This window comes from Cherax quadricarinatus, chromosome 39, assembly GCF_038502225.1.
Source record: "Cherax quadricarinatus isolate ZL_2023a chromosome 39, ASM3850222v1, whole genome shotgun sequence".
Classification (NCBI taxonomy): domain Eukaryota; kingdom Metazoa; phylum Arthropoda; class Malacostraca; order Decapoda; family Parastacidae; genus Cherax; species Cherax quadricarinatus.
This window is the reverse complement of record NC_091330.1, coordinates 30,151,990-30,174,556: the sequence shown is the minus strand read 5'-3', so window position 1 is coordinate 30,174,556 and position 22,567 is coordinate 30,151,990. Positions and strand designations below refer to the sequence as shown.

Genomic DNA, 22,567 nt, shown 5'->3' with positions numbered 1-22,567 from the left:
AATTGCTTCGGCAGTTATTGATTCCATAAATTTTCCCACTATTGAGGTAAGGCTTATTGGTCTATAGTTCGAAGCCAAGGACCTGTCACCTGCCTTGTAAATAGGTATTACATTTGCCATTTTCCACTTATCAGGCACTATGCCAGTTTGTAGTGATATGTTAAAAAGATTAGCCAAAGGTATGCTAAGTTCCTCTTTACATTCCTTTAACACCCTTGCAAACAGTTCATCAGGGCCTGGGGATTTGTTAGGTTTTAGTTTCTCTGTTTGTCTGAGGACCATGTCACTAGTTACTGCAATCGTACATAGTTTATTATCATCCTGTTCTACATAATCTATTATTTCAGGAATATCGCTAGTATTTTCCTGGGTAAAAACTGAGAGGAAGTAGGTATTTAGAATTTCACACATATCCTTATCACTGTCAGTGATCTAACCAGAGTTACTCTTAAGTGGGCCAATCTTGTCCCTAATCTTACTTCTGTATACCTGAAAGAATCCTTTAGGGTTAATCTTTGAATCCCTTGCGACCTTAGCCTCATAATCCCTTTTTGCTTTTCTTATTCCTTTCTTTATTTCTCTCTTTAATTGAATACATTGATTTCGTAACTGCCCATCCCCTCTTTTGATACGCCTATTTATGCCTCTCTTTTGACCAATGAGATGTTTTAATCTATTGTTCATCCATTTGGGATCATTTTTGTTAGATCTAATTTCCCTACTCTGAACAAAAGTTGTCTGGGCAGCTAGAACTATGCTCTGAAAAACGTCATATTGGCAACCAAGATCACCTACCTGACCCACAGTCAGGACATCCCACTTTAGCCCACTTCATCTTTGAACATTTGTGATATTTCCTGACAGACTTGCCAGACGAGGAACCCAGGATCAGCGATACTGGGGTCAGCCACCAGCTGCACGAGGAGGTGGTGTTGAACTGTTCATCTCCGAGGTCCCAACCTCCAGCTTCCCTCACCTTCTACGTCAACCAGGAGCTGGTAACCTCTTCCTCCTCCACCACCAGTACGTGGTTACGTAATGGGAAAGTGGTGGTCCAGATGGGCCCTACAGACGCGTTGTAAGCTGTACAGTGTACTACAGTATGTGAGTAATTTGCTCTCCAAAATCCACGACAATCGTTAATTCAAGACTATTTTTAATATATTAAGGATCGTGTAGAAACATACTAAGACGGTTGGCTGCTTCCAGGGACTCGTGTACCACTGTGCAGCTTACAGCCTACCATTGACTGTGACCCGCCTTGTCATAACATGCACAATAATTCTGTTTAACAGGGAAATATATTATCAAAATGTTTTAAAGTCAGCTTTTTTTAACATTTTATCAGGTAATTTATTTACAGTTCTACTTATCGTTTAAATGAATGAACAGATTGCCACAAAAACACTCCCCGATTTCAAACAGGTATAACCTCTGCAAGTGGCCTGCGAGGTCACCGGACCTAACTGTTTATGACTTATCAGATTAGAGGGAGAGAGTATGGAGGAGGTGAATGTATTCGGATATTTGGGGGTACCTGAAGAGCACAGTTTACCTACCACCACTACCTGCAACCCTGGAGGAGCTGAAAGTTTCGATCACTGAAGCAGTTCGAATGATAACATCAGAAATGCTGCAGAGCGTCTGGATCGAACTGGACTACGGCTCTGATGTTTGCCGAGCAACCGGAGGGGCGCACATTGAATGCCCTTAATGCTACCCTATATTACATGAAACTGAATGAAATCCTGCATCTGTAGCTACTAACTCTGAAAGATTATTACAATAAAGTTACATGTTATACCTGTTTGAAATCAGGGAGTGTTTTTTGTGGCCACCCTGTATTATTACTGTGTTTTTTAGTACCACCTTGAGCAATACATTAACACCATCACCATGTTGTACCGTATATCGACGCCACAACCACGACCTAGTGCTGTACATCAACACCACAACCACCACCTAGTGCTGTACATCAACACCACAACCACCACCTAGTGCTGTGCATCAACACCACAACCACCACCTAGTGCTGTACATCAACACCACAACCACCACCTAGTGTCATACATCAACGCCACAACCACCACCTAGTGCTGTACATCAACACCACAACCACCACCTAGTGTCATACATCAACGCCACAACCACCACCTAGTGCTGTACATCAACACCACAACCACCACCTAGTGTCATACATCAACACCACAACCACCACCTAGTGTCATACATCAACACCACAACCACCACCTAGTGTCATACATCAACACCACAACCACCACCTAGTGCTGTATATCATCACCACAACCACCACCTAGTGCCGTACATCAACACCACAACCACCACCTAGTGCTGTACATCAACACCACAACCACCACCTAGTGCTGTACATCAACACCACAACCACCACCTAGTGCTGTACATCAACACCACAACCACCACCTAGTGCTGTACATCAACACCACAACCACCACCTAGTGCTGTACATCAACACCACAACCACCAACTAGTGCTGTACATCAACACCACAACCACCACCTAGTGCTGTACATCAACACCACAACCACCACCTAGTGCTGTACATCAACACCACAACCACCACCTAGTGCTGTACATCAACACCACAACCACCACCTAGTGCTGTACATCAACACCACAACCACCACCTAGTGCCGTACATCAACACCACAACCACCACCTAGTGCTGTACATCAACACCACAACCACCACCTAGTGTCATACATCAACACCACAACCACGACCTAGTGCCATACATCAACACCACAACCACGACCTAGTGCTGTACATCAACACCACAACCACGACCTAGTGCTGTACATCAACAACACAACCACCACCTAGTGCTGTACATCAACACCACAACCACCACCTAGTGTCATACATCAACACCACAACCACCACCTAGTGCCATACATCAACACCACAACCACCACCTAGTGCTGTACATCAACACCACAACCACCACCTAGTGTCATACATCAACACCACAACCACCACCTAGTGCCATACATCAACACCACAACCACCACCTAGTGCTGTACATCAACACCACAACCACCACCTAGTGCTGTACATCAACACCACAACCACCACCTAGTGCTGTACATCAACACCACAACCACCACCTAGTGCTGTACATCAACACCACAACCACCACCTAGTGCCATACATCAACACCACAACCACCACCTAGTGCCATACATCAACACCACAACCACCACCTAGTGCTGTACATCAACAACACAACCACCACCTAGTGCTGTACATCAACACCACAACCACCACCTAGTGTCATACATCAACACCACAACCACCACCTAGTGCCATACATCAACACCACAACCACCACCTAGTGCTGTACATCAACACCACAACCACCACCTAGTGTCATACATCAACACCACAATCACCACCTAGTGCCATACATCAACACCACAACCACCACCTAGTGCTGTACATCAACACCACAACCACCACCTAGTGTCATACATCAACACCACAACCACCACCTAGTGCCATACATCAACACCACAACCACCACCTAGTGCTGTACATCAACACCACAACCACCACCTAGTGCCATACATCAACACCACAACCACCACCTAGTGCCATACATCAACACCACAACCACCACCTAGTGCCGTACATCAACACCACAACCACCACCTAGTGCCATACATCAACACCACAACCACCACCTAGTGCCATACATCAACACCACAACCACCACCTAGTGCCATACATCAACACCACAACCACCACCTAGTGCCATACATCAACACCACAACCACCACCTAGTGCCATACATCAACACCACAACCACCACCTAGTGCCATACATCAACACCACAACCACCACCTAGTGCCATACATCAACACCACAACCACCACCTAGTGCCGTACATCAACACATAATTCATCAATCATATGCTGTTTATAAATATTTCATCAAGTATGTTGTGTGTTAAACCGCCACTTCCTTCACGTCATGTTGTAAGTCAACACAAGTATCATTGTCTTGAACGCCACAACACCATCTGACACATCAGAACCTTGAACCATTTTGCTGTACATCACACCTATTGTGGTTCACCCTCTTAGTGGCCATCATATAGAACTACGTCATTGTGACGAGAGTCCCTCTTGTACTTCGTCATGAGCTCAGCTCACTCAGATAAGCTGTGAGCGGTAAATTTTGGCCTTCATGTGAGAGCGTTGGTCTGTGTGGTGAGTTTTTACAGTATAAATCGTGTCTCAAGCTGTATGGATGGTTTAAAATAGCGAATTTAACGTGGTTTTTATGGGTTTAGTGGCTATTTTTTATATCATTTGATAGCCTAGAGGATGTATTATGGACATAAATATGATTTTGAGTCGTATAATGAATGTAAGAAACTTGAAATTAAGCTGAAAGTAGCAAAAAATATTTTGGTAAGGCCTCGCTATAGCCTCCAGTGTCTTCCATGGGGGTTTTAATTGTTCTGGTTCAATTATTGTGATACCGTAAACCATAACTACCCATTCTTGCTTCTATTTTATTATCTGACAAAAAGAATAAATTTTCCATGTGTGTGTGATTTAGAATTTAAAATGGAAAACAAATGTAATATAAAAAAGGCCTCAGGACGCGATTAATGAACAGAGAAAATATTGGTTTAGTGCTTGAAAAGTCTATGTTTATTTTTGACTGTATTGTTCAATACGACATTCCAGAATTCAACATTTTTCATACAGTTGAAATATATGAATGGACCGTTTCTTGAGCTCGAATTAATACTAACCAAATAGCTAAGCATTTGGCCAAATGGCACAATTTTGTAATTACATTTGTTTTCGATCATATATGTCATGACGAATAAGTAAAACTGGTCAATTAGCAATAACTCAGTCAAAATTAAGTCCTTTTTAAAATTTTCTCCTGTACATTTAAAGATATATTTTTTCATTTATCTTAATATAAAAATTATTGATTTTTTAAAAGAAGAATATAAAGAAGCTTTCCTGACCTTACTACAATAAGTACGTTTTAATTTAGCCAACTAAACATATTTTACATAAGTTTACAGTAAATTAATAAACAAACACAATGAAATCATTGTTTTCGTTAGGTTCATAACGATTTTAGGATCGACACCATGCCTAACCCTTCTAGGGTAGGGTAGGTGCCTGAGCCCGAGCCTTTAGCTCATAAGACTGTCATTCCCATTTGCCCCCTTGGGGCGGGGATGGCAGACCAGAGAGGCCTAGCTTGTGGCTAGGCCTGGGGACAGTTGGTCCCAAAGATGAGGAGGTACTTGTGCCTCCTCCCATGGGAGACTTACGTCTCAGACACTCCCTAAAGAGGGAGCCAAGACCGGGCCACCACTTGGACAAGGCCCGGGCCGGGAGAATACCGGCTAATCTTTAACTAACTAACTAACGATTTTAGCAAAATTTTTGCAAACACAAATTTTCGCTTTCCTTATTCGGCAACAAGAGCGTTGTTATTTAAGCCAAAATCGCAGGTTTTACCTATATGGATCAACATAGAAATGTTAAAAGCAGGTGAGGATATAGTTTTGGAGTGGTTGGTGCTTTTATTTAATAAATGTATGGAAGAGGGTAAGGTACCTAGGGATTGGCAGAGAGCATGCATAGTTCCTTTGTATAAAGGCAAAGGGGATAAAAGGAGCGCAAAAATAATAGGGGACTAAGTCTGTTGAGTATACCTGGTAAAGTGTATGGTAGATATTACTAAAAGAATTAAGAGTAAGACGGAGAATAGGATAGCAGATGAACAAGCAGGCTTCAGGAAAGGTAGGGAGTGCGTAGACCAAGTGTTTACAGTGAAACATATAGGTGAACAGTATTTAGATAAGGGTAAAGAAGTTTATGTGGCATTTATGGATTTGGAAAAAGCATATGACGGGGTGGATAGGGGGGCACTGTGGCAGATGTTTCAAATATATGCAATAGGAGGTGGGTACTGAAAACAGTGAAGAGATTTTACGAGGATAGTGAGGCTCAGGTTAGAGTATGTAGGAGAGAGGGAGATTATTTCCCAGTAAAAGTAGGCCTTAGACAAGGATGTGTGATGTCACCATGGTTGTTCAATATATTTATAGATGGGTTGTAAGAGAAATGAATGCTCGGGTGTTGGCAAGAAGTGTGGGGGTAAAAGGTAAAGAATCAAACACAAAGTGGGAGTTGTCACAGTTGCTCTTTGCTGATGACACGGTGCTTTTGGGAGATTCTGAAGAGAAGTTGCAGAGGTTTGTGGATGAGTTTGGTAGGGTATTTAAAAGGAGAACATTAAAAGTGAATACAAGAAAGAGTAAGGTGATGAGTATAGCAAAAAAAAGTAGGTGATGAAAGACTGGATATCAGATTAGAGGGAGAGAGTATGGAGGAGGTGAATGTATTCGGATATTTGGGAGTGGACGTGTCAGCAGATGGGTCTATGAAGGATGAGATGAATCATAGAACTGATGAGGGGAAAAAGGTGGGTAGTACATTTGGGAGTCTGTGGAGACATAACACTTTGTACATGGAAGCAAAGGAGGGAATGTATGAGAGAATAGTTGTACCAATGCTCTTGTATGGGTGTGAAGCATTGGTGGTGAATATTGCAACAAGGAGAAAGCTGGAGGCAGTGGAGATGGCATGTCTGAGGGCAATGTGTAGTGTGAATATAATGCAAAGAGTTCATAGTTTGGAAATTAGGAAGCGGTCAAGGATTACCAATACTATTATCGAGAGTGCTGAGGAGGGGTTGTTGAGGTGGTTCAGATGTAGAGAGGCTGGAACAAAATGAAATGACTTTGAGAGTGTATAAATCTGTAGTGGAGGGAAGGCGGGGTAGGGGTCGGCCTAGGAAAGGTTGGGGGGAGGGAGCTGGACTGGAGATGGGAAGTACAGTGTCTGCACTCTGAAGGAGGGGTGTTAATGTTGCAATTTTATGACTGTATTGTAAGCACAGCTCTGGCAAGACAGTCATCGAGGGAATGATGATGACAGTTTTAATTTTTCTGGCCACCCTGCCTTGCTGAGAGACGGATGGTGTGTTAATAAACCATAATAAAAATAATATATATGTACAGTTGACCATCGTTTAACACGGTTTTGTCTTGCATGTTTTGGTTATAGCACGATTGAAGAATTGTAGCATATTTTTGTTTAACACTTCGTAAAATTAGTTTAACATGGTTGCGGGAGGTGAAAAACTTTTGAGAGATCGGTTGCCCGTCGGACAGGATGGTCTGTGGGTTACACCACTGAGTCAATGGGGGAGACCCACCGCCATCAGCTGTGCTAGAAGTGCATGGAATGAAGCACTCCAGTCAACATTAAATGCAGGCTAGGGAAAGTTAGGGCCTTCTGTAGTTAATTCTTTCACTGGATTTCCCTTGCTTGAGAGTCAGATTCTGGAAATTGTTCAGCAGGCAAGGAGATTACCAGGTGATAGTGTGAGTCCTTTAACCACTCTGCCTGAGGTATCCCAGTAAGTGAGCACGTCTCCTGTGTTATCCTAGTGCTTAACAGAATAGGGAATAGCATATGGAGGTACAAATAAAAATGGGAACTATGGCTATAGTTTACTTAATAACATAAAAGGGCTACAATACATCCTGATGGACATTTACATCATATAACAATTGACCTATGAGACTTATTACAAGGAGGAAAGGTAGATGTTATCAGTAACATGGACTAGTGCTCACTCTTAATTCACCGACCAGCTGACCCAAGATTCCCAAGGCATGGTCCACTACACACGCGGCTGTCCAGAGCTCTCGCTCCCCGGGCCTGTCACCAACGACCTCCTTGCTCAGCTGTTCCCTGGGCTTATATGGTGGTCAAAGTACCCCTCCACAATGGGGTGTGCACCACGTGTTACGACCTGACGCCGAGGTCTGATGCCGTCAAGAACAAAAGACCTCAGACATGGGCGTGACTACCCGACATTTGCCAAGGCAGGTGTGACCATATATTTAGGTCTCCCTAGAGACCTCATAAGCCCATCTGAACTGCATCACAATGGTTTTGAAGATATGAAACTGAACACATATTACTCTGTTTAATATTTTTCCAGTAGTCCTTTTCATGAGCTCATCCAAAATCAGCCAGTTATCCACTAATCCGGATTCGCCCGGATTCATCTGGATTCGTCTGGATTTGCCTGGGTTCAAGTGGATTCACTGATAACAAGGTATCCTCTGACTGGATTCATTAGCTGATGGGGCTTTACACGCCCTCATCAAATTCTCCTAGCTAGCTAGGAGAGTTAACTAGTGTTGTAAGATGACAACCACCATGAAGGTCTGTGTAGCATGCAGAAAGGGTAAGGAACGAAAACAGACCAGGGTTGCTTGCCATCTCTGTGGCCAATGGTCCCATGGGGTGTGCAGGGATTTTAAACCAGCAACCACACTATTCAAACCCAGAGAGATGTTTTTGGGTCTGCCCAAACGAGATATACCTTATGAGAAAATTACATCTATATTAAAAGACAAGAATACCAATAAAAGATCCTTCTTGAAAGACATATCAGCATGGTATTATAGCGGGGAAAATAAGATGGGTAGTAGGGACGGGGCTGTCTTGGACAGTGCTCCTGAGGGTGCTAGTGTTGTCCTGGAGGGCAGTGCTCCTGAGGGTGCTAGTGTAGTCCTGGAGGACAGTGCTGAGGGTGCTAGTGTAGTCCTGGAGGATAGTGATCCTGAGGGTTCTAGTGTTGTCCTGGAGGACAGTGCTCCTGAGGGCACTTGTGTTGCCCTGGAGGACAGTGAAGACAATACTATTCAATTCACAGAGGTACAAAATAGAAATACTGCTGGAAATGGATCACAAGGGGATGATGCCTCAAGGAATAGTGTCGACACACCACCAGCAAAACCTGGTGGAAGCACCGATGTCCATATAGAGGTGAAAGATACTGAGGAAACAGGGGGAAAAAATGCACCCACAGCAAACGTAGCTACAATAAATCCTAGCAAACAGTATTACAATCTATGTAAATACTATGCCTTGAGTATCTGCAGGCACGATATATCTGGTAAAGCAGGTGGGACATGCATTTTTGACCATCCTGAAAAATGCTGCACCTACATGACAACAGGAGAGTGCAACTTCCCCTCCTGTAACTTATTTCACCCAGAAACGTGTCAATCATCAATCCATGATAGAAAATGCATACTGCCAGGCACTTCATCTACAGGGGACAAGAAGACACAGACCAGCCAGAATGGGGAACAAAAGAGGGGAGCCACAACCTCTCCAGGGACAGAGGTTTTTTTAGGGCCAGGAGGGAAAAAAGACTGGCAAGCCACGGCAATAATCCTACACCACTTGAAAACACTTCTGGAGCAGAGGCACAGACATTGGCCTCCACTCCAGAACAACAAATATTAGAGCCAGCAAATAAAACCCCCTAAATTCCACCAAAATAACGATATTTGTCTTTGGAAACATAGAGGGTCTAAAGCCGTCAAAATACAACAAAATTCCTTACATCAAGGGACTGTTCACGGAGTCAAATGCAATGTTTGCAGCATTCACAAGAGACCCACATAAAGGATCATTATGACAATGAAATATGGATCCCAGGTTTTAACCTATTCTGATGCGACAGACGGAACAGGCAACAAGGGGGGCTTGGCCTGTAACTTAAACCAGAGAATATTAGAGCCTACAAGACTAGAAAATATGCTGGACCTCATCTTCACTAACAACGATGATCTCATATATAACATAACCGTGTCAAAGACAATGCATTCAGATCACAACATAATAGAAGTGCAGACATGTATGCACAGGGCTCCTGTCCAGCAAAATGTGAGCAGTCATGAAGGTCTCTTCACGAAATTTAATTTCAATAAAAAAACATGTAGTGGGATCAAGTAAACCATGTTCTAAATGAAACAAGCTGGTAAGATATCCTAAACAACACGGATTCGAACATTTGCGTTGAAAAAATGAATTCTTTGATTCTTGAGTTCTGCTCAAGACACATTCCATTAAGAAAAAGAAAGAGAAGATGTAAACTAGAAAGAGAGAGACGCTCCCTAAACGGAAGAAGACGAAGAGTCACAGAGCTGAAATATGAAGGGAGGCACTAGTCAATGAAATTACAAATATCGAACTTAATGATGTTTTGGCCCACCTCATGGCGAGCAAAAATCACATGTTGCTCTAACCCACAGGACCACCAAATCCTACAAGAACCAAGCACCCAGCCAAGCTAGGTGTGTTACCCTTGGTCCGAGGACATACAGTGGTGTGGGTGCCTCTGAGCTAATTTCATTCTACTCCCTTTTTGGTGCACAAGCCCAACAAGAACAACCGTATATCCTAGGACCAAGGGTAATACACCTAGCCTGGCTGGGTGCTTGGTTCTTGTAGGATTTGGTGGTTCTGTGGGTGATTTTTGCTTACCATGAGGCAAGCCTAAACATCATGGGCTTGAGTCCTTGGCTAGTCACAGTGCTGTTATTGATCAATACCATTCGTTCATAACCGCACTGTGACTAGCCAAGGACCGAGGATATACGATTGTGCTTGTTTGGCTAGTGCACCAAACAGGGAGTAGAATGAAATTAGCTCAGAGGCACCCACACCACCGTATGTCCTCAGATCAAGGGTAACACTCCTAGCTTGTCTGGGTGCTTGGTTCTTGTAGGATTTGGTGGTCCTGTGGGTTAGAGCGTCATGTGATTTTTGCTCACCATGAGGCGGGCCAAAACATCATGGGTTCGAATCCTTGGCTAGTCGTAGTGTTGTTATTGATCAATACCACTTGTTCGTGGTTACAATAATATAAAATATCTGTCTAGTACATATTGTTACGTGTTTGTCACTGATTATAATGCGAAAATCTCATCCAGCTTCTCAGAGCTGGGGCGCATGCCCAAGATACAGCATGCATTACCTCTCTGAACAGCAGTGCTGAGTCGCTGGGTCCTGAGAGAGTGAGCGGAGGAGCTGTATGTGCCACTAACAATACTCTTCAAAACATCCATTGAAACTGGGCAACTACCTGAGGTGTGGAAGACATCAAATGTAGTCCCAGTTTTTGAGAAAGGTGAGAGACACGTGGCATTAAACTACAAACCAGTGTCACTGATGTACATGTTTGTAAAGTCACGGAGAAGATTATTCAAGCACCTAGAAAGAAACACGACAAACAACATGGTTTCAGGGAATGGAAATCCTGTTTCAGAAACCTACTTGAGTTTCATAACAAGGTGATGGAAGTAAGACAATAGAGAGAGAGGTGGGTAGATTACATCTTCTTGGTCTGTAAGTCTGCTTGAACGCTTTTGACACTAATCAGAGTGGGCGCCTGAGTTGGCTCCTGTGACGAGTAGGGTCCCACTGGGGTCAGTCTTAGGACCTGTGCCTGTTTCTGGTATATGTGAATGACATGATGGAAGGAATAAACTCAGAAGTGTCCCCAGTTTACAGACGATGTCAAGCTAATGAGGAGAATTCAATCGGACGAGGATCAGGCAAGTCTACAAAGGGATCTGGACGGGCTGCAGGCTTGGTCCAGCAACTGGCTCCTGGAGTATAACCCCACCAAGTTTAAGGCCATGAAAATCGGGGAAGGGCAAAGAAGACCGCAGACAGAGTATAGGCTAGGGGGCCAAAGACTGCAAGCCTTACTCAAGGAATAGGGTCATGGGGTGAGTATGATACCGAGCACCTCTCCTGAAGCGCATAAATGCAGATGGGCGCCATCTGTATTTGTGTATTATACACGTATGGGAACACATCCAGGTGACGGGAATTTTTTAATATAAATTAGAGAAATGTTATTTGTAATGATAGTTAACTAGAGTTAGTGGAGTTCACAGCCTGCAGTGCCATCTGGCTTGCTTACTTAGTAAGCTGAATGTCATGTGGGACTAACTTCAGCTCGGACTCCTATCTGCTCTGCCCTGCCCTAGTTGTCTTGTCAGCACCATTAAGAAAAAGACAACAGTAACGGACTAGGCAATGAAGCTGAAGAACTAAGGAAAGGAACTCACGAGGAATAATCAGGAAATCTGTGAAAAGCTCAGAAAAAAATTTGGGAAGGAATTTTCCTAAGAGACTGGAGGTCACCAGCAAACTGTTGAAGTAGACTGCACCAGCGAGCATTAGACACGGTGCACATACGTTTAAGGCATTAGGACCAGATAATATCTTTCCATGGATGCTGAGAGAGGGAGATGAGGCACTCTGTGTGCCTCAACAAATATTCCTCAACCATTTTACCTACACATGGCTACTGCTGGAGGTGTGGAAGAAAGTAGTCAAACATGCAGCCTTAAATTATTGACTAGTGTCATTGACATGAATGGTATGCAAAGTTATGGAGAAGATTATTAGGAGAAGAGATGTGATCACCTAGAATGGAGTGCATTTATTCAGAACAATCAGCACGGCTTTAGGGATGGAAAATCCTGTGTCTCAAACTTGTTGGAGTTTATGGTAATGTAACAAAAGTTAGGGAGGAGAGAGAGAGAGAGAGAGAGAGAGAGAGAGAGAGAGAGAGAGAGAGAGAGAGAGAGAGAGAGAGAGAGAGAGAGAGAGAGAGAGAGAGAGAGAGAGAGAGAGAGAGATTGTTAAATTTCATTTTCTGGGACAGAAGGAAGCCTTTTCTCACATTACTGTACAAAAGACTGAAATAAAAGCTAGAGAAGCAGGCAAGAATAACATGGAAAACACTACAATGGATCAAGACATACCTGACAGGAAGGAAACAACGAGTGATAGTCCGTGAAAGAGTATCGGAATGGGTGCATGTGACGAGTGAAATTCCCCAAAGATCAACCCTAGGGCCCGTGCTTTTTCTTATACACGTGAGGCCGCCGTGAATGCCAAATTCGTGGTTCCATGCTTTCCCAGCCTCGTCACCACATTCAAAACACTCCCGCCTCCCCCATGGCCCGTGTTCACCTATCCCCCCGCACATCCGCGCATGCGCAAAGGGAACTCTTGGTTCTACCCTATTGTCAAATACATTTTTGACTCATATCGACACATTAAACACCTATTAGGCGCTATAGCTTCGGAAAATAAAAAGTTTTCCACACTGCGGCCGGGCGGAGGTCGTTGCTAGACGACTTACATAATGTGGAGTACAATTTTCCCATCTTCACTGGCCACCTGGCTTGGGAACTCCAACATTGGTATTTACATAATCACCCATTAATTCTTTCCACCTGTTAACTCCTCAGGTAGGGCCCCATCCAAAGCACACTCAAGCCTCCATGCTTCTGGTATTAACAATTTCCCTCTTATTGTAAGGTATGACACTAGGTCTATGCTCTCGGGGCTAATTTGTTGGGCATACTGGAATTATGAGACTTTACAATAACAAGTCTCTCTCAGTATCCCAAGTCAGCCCCAGCACATTACTGCATATAGGCACCAACTCCATGGCCATCCATATTTATTGAACCCTCAAAATGGACTAATGCTCCCTGGATTAATTTATTGGGCATACTGGAATTATGAGACTTTAACAATAACAAGTCTCTCTCAGTATCCCAAGTCAGCCCCAGCACATTACTGCATTATTTCATTAACCCCTTCACATATCCTCATTAGTTCCTCTTCAGTTGACGTCACACCCGGAAATTGTCCACATAAGATTATTTACCCAATTACTTCGCTCAGTGGACCACCTGTGCACTTAAGGTGTGTATTTATCGTCGCCTGAAGTAGGAACAATTTATTATTTAACTGTTTATTAATTATATCATTACAAGCAGTCAACAAATTTGGTGTCTTGCTCAGTTCACAGAGCTGGGCCCGTTAACTGTCCATACGCCATCCTATAATTAGTAGGTATTTCTGGACGGTCGAGCTTCCACGGAAGTCGCACCCAGTAATGTCCAGATTCACATTTAACATCTTTCAGGTATTGTTCCTGAGTAAAGGAATCATTTGGACTTTCCTCATTTATATTAATCACTATGCTGTCCAGCTCCCACAAATTAGACTGGTTCAACATCATTCTCGATAGAAGAATACTTGTACTGGGTTGACCTTTTATGAGTAAGACACCATGACTGTATTCACTACTTCCTCTAGTCATTATTACTAGGCAGTAGTTTGCCATATATTACATGGCCCTTACCAGTGTTGAGGAGAGTGACGCCGCCTGGTTTTGGATTTATGCCCTTTATCCTGAATTTTTACATCCAACGCCGGCAAGGCTACCTCAGCTAGGCCATCATTATTGCCATTAGCTGCAACCTTTACATCCGTCACTGTAGTGTCAGGGTTATTAACATTATCATTATTGTCACCATTATTATCAGACTTACATACAACCCTGCACGTAACTGTATGGTGCCTTCCCTTGTTGCATTGATAGCAACTGTTCAATTTGGTATGACAATCCTTTACATTATGATTGTCTAGACATCTGATAAATCTGTCAAGTTCTTTCATTCTTTCCACTTTAATCTTCCATGAATTATAGACATTACAATTTTTTGTGAAATGAGTACCCTTGCAGAAGAGACAGTCTCTCTTTTCCTTGCCTGACCTCTTATTAACTGGGTTACCCTTACTGAGGTACTTATTCCTCTTACCTTGATGTGAGGAACCACTATTACTGATTCCTGTCACTTGATATGTGCCTATTTATCTCTTAATTATGATTATTACCACTGGGATTATTTTTCCCTTTTGAGACTTGATAGATACTTCAGAGTCATTATGTGTTATATCCTTAGAACTGTTTGGCTGACTGGTCTGCAATTGAACAATTAATTCTTGCCGACCTAGTCTGATTTCCTCCAGACCGTACTCTGGAGGTTTTGGCAAACCCACCCTTTGCATTAATAGGTTGATCAGCTGCCTGGCTTACACCATTTAATTTATTCAAAGCCTTACTTTTACAAGACAGTTTTTCTTCCAATTCGTAATGTTGATTAATTAAAACATTCATTTCCATTCCATCTGCACAATTCTCCAGCAGATCTCTTTCACAGTCTTTAAACCACAATTTGTACCAATCAAATCTACTCTCTAAAACATCTAAATATAACTTTAATTCATTAGGGTTCACGGTTCTTTGATTCACTAAATCAAATGCCTTCGTCACATGGCTTTTAATAGCCTGTAATGATGCTTTCATTACTCTAAAATTCACGGACTTGTCAGCCACATTAACTCCATCAGATCCAGTCATGATTAGAGAATTATTAATCACCAATTATGCAGATTATACAACTTAAGTAGGCGCCTTATAAGAGTAATTCTTGCACTTTACTCTTGTATAAATCCTAGCCACACATGTGCTAGCAATTAATTGGGCTAATTATCATCCATCACACGATCGATTAAACTTGTGCACCCTACACCCACTTCCTTCAATCAGTCACTTAATTATTAAGTAATTAATTCAATTAATTTTTTCACTGATTGCATCCGGTTCAGGAAGGACCAACGGGCAGATATGGAAAATTTTATAGGGTGCTTACCTGTATGTACCTCAACATTATATACATACCAGTAACCTCATTGGGAGACAACCATATTGTTTACCGTAGTCACCCCGTGTAGACATGTGAGAAAACTTAACCACCCCTGGTCGCGGCAAGTGGTTCCTTCGACCTCACAATCTTATCCATATCTATCCGAGACCAGTATGGATTGGATAGCACCCACAAGTACGGTGCTACTAATTAATTGTGGACTGTATAGATTATATTAGTGTAACTGAATGAAGAGGGGGGGGGGTAGGTTACACATGGATATATCCATCAAGGAAAACCACTTGTACATAATCTCTCCACTTACCAGATATTCTCTGGTGGTCACTTGATGTAGCTGGATCACTCATAACCTATCCAATTACAACATACCTAACTGGCCAGCATCAGTCTGTTATAACTAGAAGGGTTACTTAACTGTGGGTGATTGATACTCCTTATTTCCTCCATTCACCATCTCATTTCAATGTCCTGCTACACCGACACGGTTCTCATTCCAGCAGGACGAGGTATCCGTTGGTCTGTCCCGGTTTAGAAGTCGTGATTCCATAAAACTTCATTATCCTCGGTACGAATCACACATTCACTCGGAGCAGGGCGATCTATTTCACATCCCGCATTCTCTTAACTCAATGTTATTATCACTGATTACATTACCATTCACAAGACGATTTAACCTCTCATAATTATTATACACATTAGAGATCACTCCATTAAGATCTGAGACCGATGAGTGATGATTAAACCAAGGGTAATTTTCCCCAGGACACAGTCCATAGTGATGCGCCAGTCACCCGGTCCTACCCTTATTCACTCATTTTTCCACTTTATTACGGTGGTCCCATAAATCACGTTCCCTCACTCTCCACCAGGAACAGTTACGACACTTCCTATTATGAAATGAGGCCTATATTAATCCTTAGGCCGCCGTGAATGCCAATTTCGTGGTTCCATGCTTTCCCAGCCTCCTCACCACATTCAAAACACTCCCGCCTCCCCCATGGCCCGAGTTCACCTATCCCCCCGCTCATCCGCGCATGCGCAAAGGGAACTCTTGGTTCTACCCTATTGTCAAATACATTTTTGACTCATATCGACACATTAAACACCTATTAGGCGCTATAGCTTCGGAAAATAAAAAAATTTTCCACACGACCTCCCATAAGGGGTCATTCACTCCCTGAAGTTTAAGAACTGTGAACTTCAACATGTATGAAGTACATTCATACAACATTGTTTTCTCGCAAATATTAGGTTTCTCTCAGTACTCTCAATAACAGACAATCATGGTTTTGTTAATATATATTGTTAATATATAATGTTTTCGAAGACAGATTTTGACCCTTTGTTGAGGCAACTTTGATCCTTAAAAATTAAAAAGACAAAACGATACTGACTTTAGATAAATGTTTATTTTGATTTACATTCCTTCTGGCACGTTAGTAATGAATCATATTTTGTGCATTAAGTGCCTAGTTCTTTAAAAGTTACCCTTTTTTTTATCTGGTATAATCGGCAGTGATTCGCATTAATTTTTATCTCTAGAATAATTCCTTCCTTCTACAGTAACCACTGAAATTCTTCCACTTAGCTTAGTCACTGTGCACTTGGAATGCACCTCACGTTGTTTACTCTGAATTCTGTCTTTTTATCACAGTAATTCCTCTTATTAATCCCTTAGGCTGATCCGGGCTGGTTGATTCTCTACCAGCCCCTGGAAGACCCTGAGTCGGGTCTAGAAACCTCGATTCTTGGCCTGCGTTTTCCTCTACGGCCAAGACTACTGCATCGAGGCAAAGTCTCCGTTAAATGCACCGCCTCAATCTTCAATATCTATTTTAGGAGCACTGAAGCATTTGTCCAGGCCGACATTCCCTTCCACGCCTCCATTATGGAGGGCCGAGCTGCCGTAGGTCGAGGTGGGTAGATTGAATCTTGAGGTGGCTGGTGGGCTGGTGTTTAAGATGATGTTTAGCTGTTATAGATATTCTGACATTTCAATATAAGAGAGAATATTAAGACTTTTTTGCCATTTATTTCAGGATGTCCAGCAAGTGCGTCCAGTGTCTTAACCGTAATGACGTCAGGTGTCCTGCTGCTCATAAATTATTGAGAGCTTATTGCAAAGCATTTTGTATCTTCGCAGTGGAAGACGCTAATGACAGCTCTGAGGTATATTTCTCAGTTTCTGTGAGCCTCTCAGACGTTATTCACAGGAGCTCCCTTTTTGTGAAGAGTCGTGGGCTGATATGTAGCCTGCACACTCTGAGGACTACATGAGATACATGTGAAGATTTACGTGAGTGTATGTGTGTATTTAAGGCTTGTGACACTTACAAGAACAAAGATGTGTATATACATTTGTGAGTGATTTACAGATGGTAACACTAGAGTCACGTCAACTTCAGTTTGGTTCTTTAGCATATATATAAATTGCATCCGATAAATCTTGAAGATAAAAATATGTTAACTTTCAGATGAACATTTATATCTTATCAGTCGACTGATTTTTAACTGGAAATTTAATCAGATCTTCATAATAAACTGATCATTGTCATTAATTTAAACAACATCTCAAATTCCGCAAAAGCTATAACAGGACGATTCTCCAGAACGGAATTAAGATTTGTTATAATGTTCATCGTATTTAAGCCCACATGGACCTTGTCATCCTGCATCCTAATAACGAGTTACTAGGATCTCTAGTCAAAGGAATCATTTAAGCCCACATGGACATTGTCATCCTGCATCCTAATAACGAGTTACTAGGATCTCTAGTCAAAGAAATCACTTGCTCTGACTGTCAAGAATTTCTGAAATAATTTACTGTACCTTAATTCTGACAAATTGTTGATTTCAGTTATATTTTTGCTTAAAACCTCTTCTAACTTGTGATATACTGTAAATTTAGTTATATGTGTGATATATAATGAATATTCCATTCCCTCGAATCTAATAGTCTTTCATATCAGTTCTTTTAACCCTTTTATCAAGCTTTAATGTTTTGGTAAAAATTTGGCTACAGGTATAAAGAACGTGCAACTGCTTCATTTGATATGCAGTACTTTGTTTACAGTCTTTCCTTAAAATATAGTCGCTACATCATTATTTTTACCAGAGTTAACAACTAGTGTTTATTGAACCTGTAAATATTCTTTTATATTGGAAATTTAAATATAAACTAGGTCATCTTTAATTCTCTGTTATGCAATACGTTAATCCTGATGATTTATCATGTATATATATATATATATATATATATATATATATATATATATATATATATATATATATATATATATATATATATATATATATATATATGATGAATATCGCAGAATGATTCGCCTTATTTATGTGTAAGGTGTATTAGTGAGATGCGGACAGTCAAGCTTAAGCTGGCCAGTTAGTGAGATGTAGCCAGTGATGCTCAAGCTGACCATCTAGTGAGATGTGGCCAGTCAAGCTTAAGCTGACCAGCTAGTGATATGTAGCCAGTCAAGCTTAAGCTAACCAGCTAGTGAGATGTATCCAGTCAAGCTTAAACTAACCAGCTAGTGAGGTGCAGCCAGTCAAGCTTAAGCTGACCAGCTAGTGAGATGTGGCTATTCAAGCTTAAGCTGATCAGCTAGTGAGATGTAGCCAGTGATGATTAAGCTGACCAGCTAATGAGATGTGGACAATTAGTTGCACTCTCGATGCTGTTATGACTGATAAAAAAAGTAATAAAAACACTACACAAACCATAATATTAAAATAGTTCGTGTGTTTTAGGTTTGAAAAAAAAAACATGAAAAAAAAAACATGAAAAAATACCAGAAAAAATTGAATTCAGAATGTGACATGTCTAATGCATTTCCAGGAATTATTAATGAACGACTCATAAAGTATATTAGGAAACTTAACAGCCTCACTGTATTCCAAAATATTAATATCATTTAATTTTTCTGTTACATTTTAAAAATTCCTCTAATATTTTCTTAGTAAAGAGAGACTTTGAAAAGAGTTTTGAATTTTTATGGAAATGAATTTGACTGAAGAAGACTATTGAATACCAGTTAAAACATATATTTTCCTTCCTATAATCGTGATTTTTATCCACAATAATTATTTTCAAATATTCTAAATCTTAGATGGTTATATTTAACACTAAATTTGTAACATTACATTAATTTTTTTGATAAATATAATCGCTATGTATGCATTTCAAGATCAACAATTAAACACACAGTATTAACACCAATGAATTTCCAAATTTTTATATTTATATGAGAAGCTAACAAGTCTAGGGCAAAAATTTAGATAAATAAAGAATAATATAAATGTGTTATTTTCAAGCTAATGAAATTTAATATTAATTTCATTAGCATCTCTGAACATATCATAATAATATTATATTACCCCACAAGTCACTGATTATATCTTAACATTATTTTTCACAAAGTTTTGTTTCAGATTTCTTATTTTCTGTAAAGTGTTGTAATGTTTGTGATATATAAAGGCTAAGAGAGATTTTTTTTTAATTATTCACACTGTTAGCTAACATTAAATAAGTGAATGATTGAGACGCAGTCATTTATGATTATAATACATCAGAGAGAGAGGTTCCAGCCATGGAAGGGGAAGAGTCCAGTTACTGGAACCAAGATGAAAATAAATGGTATAAAATACCGACACAATGGAAACATAAACACATATGTAGTTTAATGTGATCCTTTATTGACAACGTTTCGCCCACACAGTGGGCTTTATTAAGTCACAAACAGATCTACCTGGGGTGGAAGGTACGGGAGTATTTATAGTCAGGTTCAGAATGCTGAGGTCAGGTGGAGAATGCTGCATCTGATGATCAACCGGGTGGGGTTATAGAGTCTAAAATCTTGGGTAGATTGGCAGGGGTTTCGGACAAGTTGTGAGTAGACTTTCTGCAGTGTTCTATGTTCTTATGTGTGATAGCGATGAAGAAGTTTCTTGGTAAGTGGTTCAGCTATGTTATAGAAGCCATTGTTCTTGTTGAAATTGTTGGTTATAGAGATAAGTGATGATTCCAGGATTCTTCGGTATTGAGTGTTGTCTTCTGTGGCGATAAGTCTTGAGTTTCTGTAGTTTATTAAATGGTTGTGTGAATTGCGATGTTGTACACAGGCATTCCTTGTATCGTCAGTCCTGCTTGCGTATTGGTGTTCTGAAATTCGTGTTTGGAGGTCTCTTGATGTTTCGCCCACGTATAATTTGTTGTAGTCATTACAAGGGATTATGTATTCCCCTGAAGAGGATGGAAGCTTGTCCTGTCTACTACTGGTGATGTCCTTGATGGTCGTGGTTGTGGAGGTAGATACTTGGAATGATGTATTGGAAAAGATGTTGGAAACATGTTTGGCAATGGAGTTGGTGGGGAGGACTATGTATCTCTTCTCGGCAGTGTCTTCTCTGGGTGTGTTGAAGATGTTTAATGCCCGCCGTCTGCAGTCTCTGATGAAGTGACGAGGATAGTGGAGTTTAGAAAATACTTGTTCAATTATAGTGCATTCTTCCTCAAGGAACTCATTGCTGCAGATTCTGAGTGCACGCAGGAAGAAGCCTATAATTACACCACGTTTAGTGTTGGTGTCGTGGTGAGAGTAGAAGTGGAGAAGATCGTTTTGGTTGGTTGGTTTTCGATAGACTTTAAAACGAAGTTCATGGTCAGTTTTGCAGAGAAGAACATCAAGGAAAGGAAGAGTGTTGTCGACTTCTTCTTCAAGTGTGAACTGGATTGAGGGCTCGACCTGGAACCAAGAATCACCAGAGGCTCAAAGGACCGAGTTTAGGGGACACTTATGTAAAAAACTATTTGGCACTGTAGCCAATGATTGTACAACATTCTCAACTGTTGCTGCCCTTGCAGATTTATAGATTTTCAGAGAATTATTGATACCATTCACGAGTTGAATGTCCACTTTGTGAATGTTTATCAAAGTTCCTTAACTGTAACTGGACTGTCAACTGTCACTGGACTGTTAACTGCCACTAGACTGTTAACTGTCACAGGACTATTAATGTCAATGGACTGTTAACTGCCACTGGACTGTTAACTGCCACTAGACTGTTAATTGTCACAGGACTATTAATGTCAATGGACTGTTAAGGTCGCTTGCGTCCCGCTCTGGGAAATCACCGGCATAGCCCATTTCCTCCTCCTGCTATTCCTCCTCCTCCTGCTCCGTAGGTATGTAGGTAGGCAGGCAGGCAGGCAGGCAGCCAGGCAGTGTCGGGGTTTCCCTAATAACCAGTGCCGCACCTGCTGCCCGTAGTCACGCATGGCAGAGAGGCCGACGTGATCAGACGTGAGCAAGCTGCCGGGATTAACTGCCACTGGACTGTTAACTGTCTCTGGACTGTTAACTGTTACTGAACTGTTAACTGTCACTGAACTGTTAACTGTCACTGGACTGTTAACAGTCACTGAACTGTTAACTGTCACTGAACTGTTAACAGTCACTGAACTGTTAACTATCACTGGACTGTTAACAATCACTGAACTGTTAACTGTCATTGAACTGTTAACTATCACTGGACTGTTAACTGTAACTGGACTGTTAACTGTCACTGAACTGTTAACTCTCGCTAAATTATAAACTGTCACTGAACTGATAACTGTCAATGAACTGTTAACTGTAACTGAACTGTTAACTGTCACTGAACTGTTAACTGAACTGTTAGCTATCACTGGACTGTTAACAGTCACTGAACTCTTAGCTGTCACTGAACTGTTAACTATCAGTGGACTGTTAACTGTCACTGAACTGTTAACTGTCACTGAACTGTTAACTGTCACTGAACTGTTAACTATCACTGGACTGTTAACTATCACTGGACTGTTAACTGTCACTGAACTGTTAACTATCACTGGACTGTTAACTATCACTGGACTGTTAACTGTCACTGAACTGTTAACTGTCACTGCACTGTTAACAGTCACTGAACTGTTAACTGTCACTGAACTGTTAACTATCACAGGACTGTTAACTATCATTGGACTGTTAACTGTAACTGGATTGTTAACTGTCACTTAACTGTTAGCTATCACTG

General features: G+C 41.3%; 1 long non-coding RNA gene across 2 annotated transcripts; it reads left to right on the top strand.

The window, feature by feature from the left end:
- Nucleotides 1-869: 869 nt before the first annotated feature.
- Nucleotides 870-18,735, top strand: LOC128696227 (uncharacterized). Of its 2 annotated transcripts, none has more exons than XR_011392905.1 (3): nucleotides 870-998; nucleotides 17,178-17,415; nucleotides 17,539-18,735. It is a non-coding gene; the product is annotated as an uncharacterized lncRNA (long non-coding RNA). The 2 variants fall into 2 exon arrangements; XR_011392904.1 differs by having other exon boundaries at nucleotides 870-1,023.
- The last annotated feature ends 3,832 nt before the right edge of the window (nucleotides 18,736-22,567 follow it).